The sequence below is a fragment of the Henckelia pumila genome, chromosome 3 (genome assembly GCF_033568475.1).
Source record: "Henckelia pumila isolate YLH828 chromosome 3, ASM3356847v2, whole genome shotgun sequence".
Classification (NCBI taxonomy): Eukaryota; Viridiplantae; Streptophyta; class Magnoliopsida; order Lamiales; family Gesneriaceae; genus Henckelia; species Henckelia pumila.
The window spans coordinates 87025621-87035438 of NC_133122.1; the positions used below are offsets into that span (position 1 = coordinate 87025621).

General features: G+C 33.5%; 1 long non-coding RNA gene across 2 annotated transcripts; it reads left to right on the plus strand.

The window, feature by feature from the left end:
• The first annotated feature begins 1638 nt into the window (after positions 1–1638).
• On the plus strand, positions 1639–7330 carry LOC140891539 (uncharacterized). 2 transcript variants are annotated; one of them, XR_012152558.1, is made up of 4 exons: positions 1639–1831; positions 2147–2300; positions 2651–2801; positions 3316–7330. It is a non-coding gene; the product is annotated as an uncharacterized lncRNA (long non-coding RNA). The 2 variants fall into 2 exon arrangements; XR_012152557.1 differs by having other exon boundaries at positions 2147–2801.
• Positions 7331–9818: the final 2488 nt, after the last annotated feature.

Here is a 9818-nt window from a genome sequence, read left to right on the forward strand (position 1 = left end):
GTCGGATATCGGGTTTCCCATCGGGTTCGGAGAAAATTGCCATCCCTACGCAAAACCATGATGCCATGCGTGGCATTGTATATAACAATTTATGGTGAGAGATTATATTTTTTAAAAATATTTTTATAATAACTTTTTATGTTATGAATAATTTTATTTAAAAAAGTTTATGTGTGGATAAAAATAAAAATTATTTTTTATATAGAATATCCATTATAAGATGAGATTTATAATATTTTTTATTAAAGAAAAATAAATATTTTGTAATATGAGAAAATTTATCTTTTTTAATTTCGAAAAAATAGATCATGACACCATAATTAGTATATGTTTGGTCAAATGCAATCTTTTCTTCTCCCATGTTCTATCCTACCCTTTGTCCTAAGTATTTATATTTAGTAACTAAATATCTCATATTAACTAGAGGGATTTTCCAAAATGGCCTTCCTTGAATTACCATAATCAATTTTGGCTTTTAAACCATAATCAATTTTGGCTTTTAAGTAAGTTAATTTTTAAAAATAGCCTTTAGTTCCAAAAAAAGACTTTTAATTTTTTTTTAAAATTTGCCTTCTTTAATTCTGAACCCCTTTCTACATAAACACAAAAAAAATTATTTATTAAATTTCAAAAGAACAAATTCATAATTAAAATATAAAGTTTATATATATAATAAACAACTAAAAATATAGTAACGAATTTTCTATCAAAATTAGTAGTCAAATAAAATATAAATTAGAATCTAAAAAAAATATTTAATTAATTAATAATTTGAGATAGTTCAGAGTTAAAACATTCATTTTTATCCTTAAATAGAAAAGAAATAATAATAAAAATAATATTTAAAAAATAATAAAAATAAAAATATTGATGAAGATAAGAGTACTAACAATAACAAATTAAATAAAAAAATAATATCATTCATAACAAATTAATAATAATCAAATGCATTTTTTAATCATCTAAATTAATTGGTGAATTGTTATTCTAAAGTTAAAATTGAAATATCAATATGAATAATTTGAAATATGAGATAGAAAATTATGACGTTGTACCATAATTGAATTAAACACATTAGACTCCAAAATAAAATAAAATTTTAAGAAAATCAACTAATTAAAATTATCCATGGGTTTCGTATTATAAACTTACATTTTTTTTATAACTATGGAAAAAATTTTACTTCTCGAAAAAAAATGTTAACAAATAAGCACAACATATTACTAAAGAATTTAATTGTCCTTATATATTTCAAGAGGGTATTGTAGGATTATTACAATAAACAAAGCTATATTATGAAATATTTAACACATGAGATTATTTTTAAAAATAGCCTTTTGAAAAGGGCTAAAATAATTAAATTCTCTATTAAAATAATAATTATTGAGTAGGTATAGGGAGACCGTAAATTACGGGTCCATACTCAAGACATGTGAAAAGGGCTAAAATAATTAAATTCTCTATTAAAATAATAATTATTGAGTAGGTATAGGGAGACCGTAAATTATGGGTCCATACTCAAGACATGTGGTTTTTGCAGCTTATTTGTTTTTGAATTTACTGTTCGATTGTAGTTGTGTGTGTGTGTATATATCTATATATATATATATATATATATATACATATAATAGATTTAGGGTTCTTGTTTTTGCGTCCCAATACTGTTAATTTTTCTGTGGAATCAGAGTTTTATGTTTGTTTAGTTCTTAAGGCAGAGATGTTGCGGGCTTGTAGTGACGGTATCAATTATGAGTTACCCAGTTCATACTCAATTTTTTTATCAGAAGGTGCTCTCCATGAGCTAAGTCGTGAACATCATCTCTATGTTTCGGTGAGTAAGCGTATTTGGGTAGTGTTTGGGAGAATTTTTATAAATCACTTTTCAGTTTTTTTTTACTACAATTTTAACAAAATTACAAAATTTTGTTAAGGAAAAGCTTAGAAGCTCTTTTTAGAAGCTCTTCCAAACATTCCTTTAGTTTGTATATGATGATTTAGGAAAAGGATACCGAAGAGGTTGATGACTCCGACCTGTTTTTTTTTTCATATTTTTTTATTAACGTGCTTACCCTTAGATTTTCATTCATTCTCTTGAACAATAGACCTGATGGTGGTTGTTAACTTTCATCTCATTTTCTTGACACAGGAGTTAGCGAGAAACAAAATATCAACCATAGAGAGAAGTTTTATCGTCAATGAAAACAAGAAGTTTGCTTCCCAGACAACTAAAATTGATGAGTTTAGAAAGGCGTGCAACAAGAAAATTAAATAGCCTCTGATAAGCTATACGGACGTGCAATGTACGGTCCTATACTACCTAATCACTCGTCGTATACACTAACAATGTGAAATAAACTTCTAATTGACTACCTTACAAGGCTCATTGGATTCGCCACTACTTTGAAATTCTAATGGTTTCTAAATACTTAGGACAACTTTGAAGGTCATTTTGGCATAACAATGCGATTAGCAACATGAATCAATTAATCATAGGAAAATAGTTTAAATCCATCTGTGATTATGATGACCTTGATATCATTCTTTACAATTTATGTATTCATTCAAGACATTGTCAGCTCTTATAGTTTAATTTGAACGAGATTAAGGCCTTCTTACAACTACCTTGAATCATTGCATTGCAATGCTGAAGGACTTGATAATCACCTCATGGCTATAAAAAGAGATTACGAGCAACTAAAAGAAAGAAGAATAAGACGACGTTGTAGCCCGTGAAGAGGCAAAAAGAAAAGAAAGTGTTCTAATGGAAGTTGCGTCAACAATGGATTGAAGTTGAAAAAGAGGTTCTTTCTGTTTTTGTATCATTTAAATTTTTTTTTTGTAAGCCTGATGCATGCTTAAACCCAATTATTTCTTTCTCTGTTTTGACAACTACTCAGTTATATCTCAAATTTAGGCAGTTCAAAAAGTAATTCGATTTTATTGATAAAGTGAAGCAGATGTCACAGTCATTCATACATGTATGTTTTTTTTGTCCACTGCTATCGTATCGCTTAGTTTTTGTTTATATAACGTAAAATAAGAACAAAATTTTAATACATGATATTTATTTAGATATCATAACTTGGTATTGTCTCTCATGCATCTACTCCGATAGTTTCCAACCATTGGAAAATTGCTCGGGAAATAAATTGTTGCTCAATCGTACGTACACGGACGTATGGAATTTGATGCGTTAGATTTAGCCAAAAAAATTGGTTGTAGCAAGGGTTATGAGGACATGTATCCATTCCATATCCAACATTTGTGTTCTGTCTTAAATAGCTGCTTTTATCTGGTATTTTTGAATCAATGCAGGCCAATCTTCAAGCCGAGAGAACTAAAATAGCTAAAGAGTTTGGAGAAGCTGAAAAGCGAGCCTGTAGAAAAGAATAAACAAACTGAGAAGCTAGCTGCTTAATTAAGAAGCTACTACCAAACGTGCTGCTGAAATATTAAGAGATGGTATTCACAATGTAGTAGATTCGAAGAAAGTTTTGTATATTTGGTGATGATAGTGGAGTGGCCAAATGCATTACTATTATTGAATCCTTACCAAATGACTCTCATGTTGGAGATAGAGCTTTGGCAGTTAAAAGAGGACGTGGGAGACCTCTAAAATGGCAGTTAATCGAGATAATTAAAATAATAGTTCATTTTCACATTTGATATTTCTCAATGATTGGTACAATCTGGAATGTGAGGGGGTATTGGGAATAAGTCAGCTCAGAGACGGATTAAGTTTATGAAAGATTCTAGTTTATGAAAGATTCTAATAATCTGATGTTTTTGAAAATTATTGAACCTATGCATCTGCTTGAGCATGAATGGTTGAATAGGAAGTTTGGGTTCCCTTCTGTCATGGCAAATAGAAATAATAAAATATGGTTTTATAGTTCTGCTGATCTTGTGGTTTCGGTGTTGATCGATCATGAGCAGTTCCTGCATTTGCATCTTTCATCTGGCATGTTTCCTACAGATATCTATTTTTCTATTGCTTATGCTTATGCTTATGCTTATGCTAAGTGTAGCAGAGTTCTTCGAAGAGACTTATGGGAGAATTTACTTGACTGAATTCCTTATGATGGGCGTCCGTGGATTGTTGGAGGAGATTTTAACATTATTGCAGATTTATGGGAGAATTTACTTGACTGAATTCCTTATGATGGGCGTCCGTGGATTGTTGGAGGAGATTTTAACATTATTGCAGATTTTCTGGACCATTCTCTGGGGACTATTAATCATCCTGGTGGTATGTATGAATTTTCAGATTTTATTATTTCAACTGGGTTGGTGGATGCAGGTTTTGTTGGTTCTAGGTTCACCTATACGAACAATAGGATTTGGAAACGTTTGTATTATGTTCTTATTTCTTCGTCTTGGGTAGATCACTTTAAATCTTTTAAAGTTGAGCATCATCATCGGGGCACGTCTGATCATTGCCCATTATTGATTTCGGCCCCTTTCCTACCGAAGCCGTTGAGTTCATTTAGATTTCAGAACATGTGGTTTCTTCATCATGGTTTTATGCAGACAGCCCGAATTAATTTGAATATTCCTTGTGTTGAGGTGGGGATTAGTCGCCTGGTGATTAAATTGAATAGGCTTAAGCATCACCTTAAATGGTGGAATAAGGAGGCTTTCGATAATATCCATGATAAGGTTAAGGGCCTTGATCTGGCAGCTGTTCACACAGAGCAAAGGTATGATGTTGATCCTTATCAGGAGAACATGGTTGTGTTATCTCTGGACCAAGCTAATCTATCGATAAGTTTCTCCATGGAGGAGGCGTTCTGGAAACAAGAAGCGTATGCTAAATGGTTGGTGGAGGGTGAGAAAAAACACTAAACTCTTTCACAATATGGTTAATCTTCGGAGATCTAGGAATAAAATTTACAGGATCTGGGAAGATAGGGTTGCCTTGGAAAATCAGACGAACATCAAGGAATCTGGGGCTAGATTTTTTCAGGACTTTCTTACCGGTGAACAATCTATTTTGAATTAGCCCAATTTTGAGAACATCCCAATGTTGGTAGATGAAACGGAAAATTTGTCTTTGATAGCGCCTATATCTGAGTTTGAGGTGTTTACAAGTGTTTGTTCTATTCATAAGGATAATGTGGCGGGTCCTGATGGATTCTCGGCTGGATTTTATCGGAGATGTTGGAAAATTATCAAAGAAAATTTAATAGAGGATGTATGTGAATGTTGGGATGGTTCTATTCTTCCCAAGAGTGTCACAGCTACCACTCTTATCCTCATTCCTGAAAATGAAGATGCGCAAAGATGGTCTGATTTTAGGTCGATTAGCTTGTGTAATGTGAGCAATAAGATTATTGCCAAGATTATCACTCTTCGCTTGAGTCTTGCCCAAAGTTATCTCATCTTTGCAAAGTGGCTTTGTTGCTGGAAGATTTATTTCTGATAATATTCTACTAGATCAGGAAATGGTCAATCATATTAACTATCCTGTTAGAGGAGGGAATGTTATTATGAAGTTTGACATAGCCAAAGCTTATGACAGAGTGCGGTGGAACTTTTTGATACAGATTCTTCAGGCATTTGGTTTCGCTGATGGATGTGGTTACTGCTTTTGCGTTTAAACTCTGGGTCAAGTTCATAATAGGGGATTCTCCTTGGATTCGTTTTTTGCACGTACAGTACTGTAGGACAAATCCTCCAGCAGTGGTGAGTCCCATGCCCAATATTTCTACTACTTGGCATAGAATGATGAAGATAAGAGATCGGTCAGAACCCAAAATTGGATGGAGGATAGGGGATGGTAATATTAGTTTTTGGTTCGATTCTTGTCTTCCGGACGGACCTTTATCTTCTTTGGTTTCAATTATGGGTCAGCCAAACAGACATGTCAGTTGGTTCTTGGATGATAGAAAATGGAATCTGGAGAGACTTCTCCTGGTGCTTCCTCAGGATTTGGCTTTGGGAGTTATGGCAGTCCCTATTCACCATGCTTCGAAGGATGTTGATATCTGGAAGAGGAATTCTAATGATAGGTTTTCTGTTAAATATGTCTGGGAATTGGTGCGGAATAGGAATGTTGAGGTTGGGTGGTTTAAAGGGTGTTGGTTTAATCTTTTTACGCCATCGATTTCTATATTTTGTTGGAGGTGTTTTTTCAAAAGAATCCTAGTTGATGATATTTTAATGGCTCGAGGAATTTCTCTAGATTCAATTTGCCAATGCTGCCAATCTCAGGAATCATTTGACCATCTATTCTTTTCCAGTGTTACTGCTAAGCTGGTTTAGCAATATTTTACTGGGATCTTTGGTGTCTAGAATTACCGGAATTTTTCCAATTGAAAGATGGCAGATGATTGGCGTAAGGAGGGTCATTCTAAGGAACTTATTCATTTTCTATGTTCGCATTCATCCGGGAAAAATTATCATGCATATTAACGAGTTTCTTTTAGCTCTTGGGCGTGCAGGGGTTTTGAAGGCTACTCATTGGAGAGGATATGGAAATGTGGCTTGGTAGTTAGGCCTCGAACATCGATTGGCTCGAACTTCTTTCATTCAAGTAGTGCGTTGGGTACCTCCGAGGTTGGGTTTTTTCAAACTCAAGTCTGATGGATGTACGAAGGGTGATGATGAGTCAAGGATTGGTGGAATAATCAGAGACCATTGATAAGTGTGTTGAGTATACATTATTTTGTGTCATTTTATATTTATTTTGCATGCATTTATTTTATTTTCTTGTGTTTTGTTAGTATTTTATTTTATGTGCATGTATTTTACTCTCCTGTTGAATTTTGTAGGATAATGGAGCTTTTAGGAACCAACTGTAAGGCCCGAAAATATTAAATTATTAATTATGAGATTTGAAAATTAAATTTCATATTATGGGCTAATATTGATTTGAGAAGTTATGGAAATAATAGATTTAATTTCCGAGCCGAAAATATGTAATTTGAGAATTTACGGATTTTGAGAATTAAATTCCGAGAATTCTTAAATTAAAAGACTAAATATTTGATTTGAATATTTATGGAATTTGAGATTAAATTCCATATTTCAGACATTAAAGAAGATGTATTTTGAAGATGAAACCCGATCAGGGGTTGATTGGAGAATATCGAAGATTCGAGGGCTAAAGTGCAAAAGGCCGGGATTATTGATTTAATTCGAATTTATTTAATTTTAATCCGAGTATATTTAATTTGATAATATATAGAGTTTCGATTTTAATTCTAATATTATTAAATTATTTTGGATGGAAATTGAATTAAAAAGAAGGCTGAGGACTGAATTGCAATTTATGAAACTTGAGGGGCTAAATTGCAAAATATGCAATACATATCTGATTTTTGAATAATGAATCATCCTTGATACGTGTTATGTTATTTTTCAATTCAGAATTCTGAAGCTGAGAACAGAGAAGTCGAGAGTTCTTATATTTCTTTGAATTCGATTTCTTCAAATCGCCATAACTTTTGCGTCGGTTGTCCGATTTAGATTCCGAAAGATGTTCTGGAATCCTTGCGACGAGGCCTTCGATTTGATGTAAGTATTTTGTTCTCTCGGTACGTTTTGAAGAACGAAATATGGCAGAGATCAGATTATGAAACTATGTTGTGTCTTTGAGTTCGTATGCCGTTCGATATCGCAGTCGGATTGGAAATGAATTAAGAAACGAACTTGTCATGGTTTCAGCATGTTTTTGACTTGTTAACATGTGATTATACCTGCTGATATGATGAATTGAATGATGAATTCAGCTGATATAAGTGATACGAATGACTGAATTGATTAGAAAGGAATTCGATAACGAGTCGGTTCCCGATTTTCAATCGCTACAACACCGGTTGATGTTTTGATATCATTTTGATAGCCTATAACTGAGTTGAGATAGTTGTTTAGATGTTATGAATGTTATGGCATTTGTATTTCTCGATTTCAGTTGAGTTTCGAAGGCTAACGATTCAAGACTCTGAGTTATATCGAATAAGAAGAAGTTGAAGTTTGAAATGATGTTGATTGAATCTATATTGATGATTTTGATTCAATTCTGAAATGATTGAATAGAATGAGGTTTGATATACATGTGTTGATGATATGTTTCAGAGTTTAATAGAAGACTATTGACTCAAGAACCTCAACTTGAAACTGAAGAAGAAGAAGTGATCAAGATGGAAGCAAATGTGAGTGAAGATGATTGATGTTTGAATGATCAGATTCTCGTAGGCGTTGTTGTTGTATTTCCTATCCAGATGTGGAACATCGTCAACTAGAGAATGAAAGGTATAATGACGACATCGCGAGTCAGGGACTGTGAAACTCAAGAACGACTATTCTTGAGTTATCCCGAACAAACCACATACTTGTTTAAGTATTTGTTCTTGAGGTAGAACTTATGTTATTGTCGATCCATCATAGGTAGTGGATCTTTATTGCTTTTGATATGATTGTATATTGAATTGATTTTATGCCAAGGTTGCGGTTAACCTTATTTTCTAGCCCGGAATGGCTACGATAGATGGATATCCATGTCAAGATTGGTTACGAATCTTGATGGCAATGAAGTGATAAGAATCAATTCTTGAGATAAGCGCGCTATATAAATTGAGTTTTGATTTGAAGTTTGAGTCGATATATGCGTTATCTTTACTCTATTCTTGAGTTGATATGTTTAGATTTGATATGAATTTATTTAACGCATTTATATGTCGATTATACTGAGAAAGATTTCTCACCGGAGTTTATCCGGCTGTTGCTTTGTTTTGTATGTGTGCATTGCAACAGGAGGGGCGGGAGCTTTGTTGAGACGACATTGATAGCTCGGGAGAGAGATGTAGCAAGTGTGGACTCGGGTTTTAAGCTGAAGAATGGTAGTTAGATAACATTGAAGTTAACATGAAACTTGTGATTTAGAAGCTCACTTTTGAGACTTAGTGTAGCTTATCGTTTCATGTCTTTACGCTATTCGATTGATGTATTGAATGCATATTTTGATACTTGAAACTTTATACATGTTAATATGCATGTTTTAGAATTTATAAACCATGATATGAGTTGATCATGAAGGAATTTGGACTGATGTGCACGGTTTGACAGCAAAATAGTATTGTTGTTATTTTCTGGAAATGGCTCCCGCTCGATCGGGTAAATGTTACCGATCGAGCGAGGCCCTTAAATTGAAGGTAGAAAATCGAGCATTTTGGGCTCGCTCGATCGGTAGGTTTTGACCGATCGAGCGAGACCAATTTTTGTGCAGACCCGAGAAGTTTGTTTTCTTGCTCGCTCGATCGGCTGATTTTGCCCGATCGAGCGAGGCTCGGAGATTTAAAAAAAAAAATTCTGCTCTTGATTTATTATTCTTTAATTGTTTGATTAATTGTTTAATTAATCATTAGCTTCCCTAAAACGAGATTAGCAACCCGAGGTCCCCACAACAGGTGGTATCAGAGCATAGGTTCTGGACTGAGATAGAAGCTGAGCGGGGTAGAGTGAGTCATATGCATTTATAGTATTGCATGATTATGCAGTATTTGATTCGATGATTTAATAAATTGCATGTACTCTTGATCTACCTTTGAAATTAAATTGATTAATTTACTGATTTGTAAATTTTCAAATTCTTGTCGATGTTATTATAAGAATTTCCTCGGGTGATGTAAGAACCCAGAATCGAAGAGAATATTGTTCTTTGGGTGATGTAAGCACCCCAGACTGACAGAGTTGTATGGCCAGACTGAATAGAATCGTATGGTCAGATTGAACAGAACTGTATTATTGCTCAGCTGAATGAAGTATCTCTGATTAAACAGAACAGGATATCAGCGAATGACTAGATGTATTGCAGG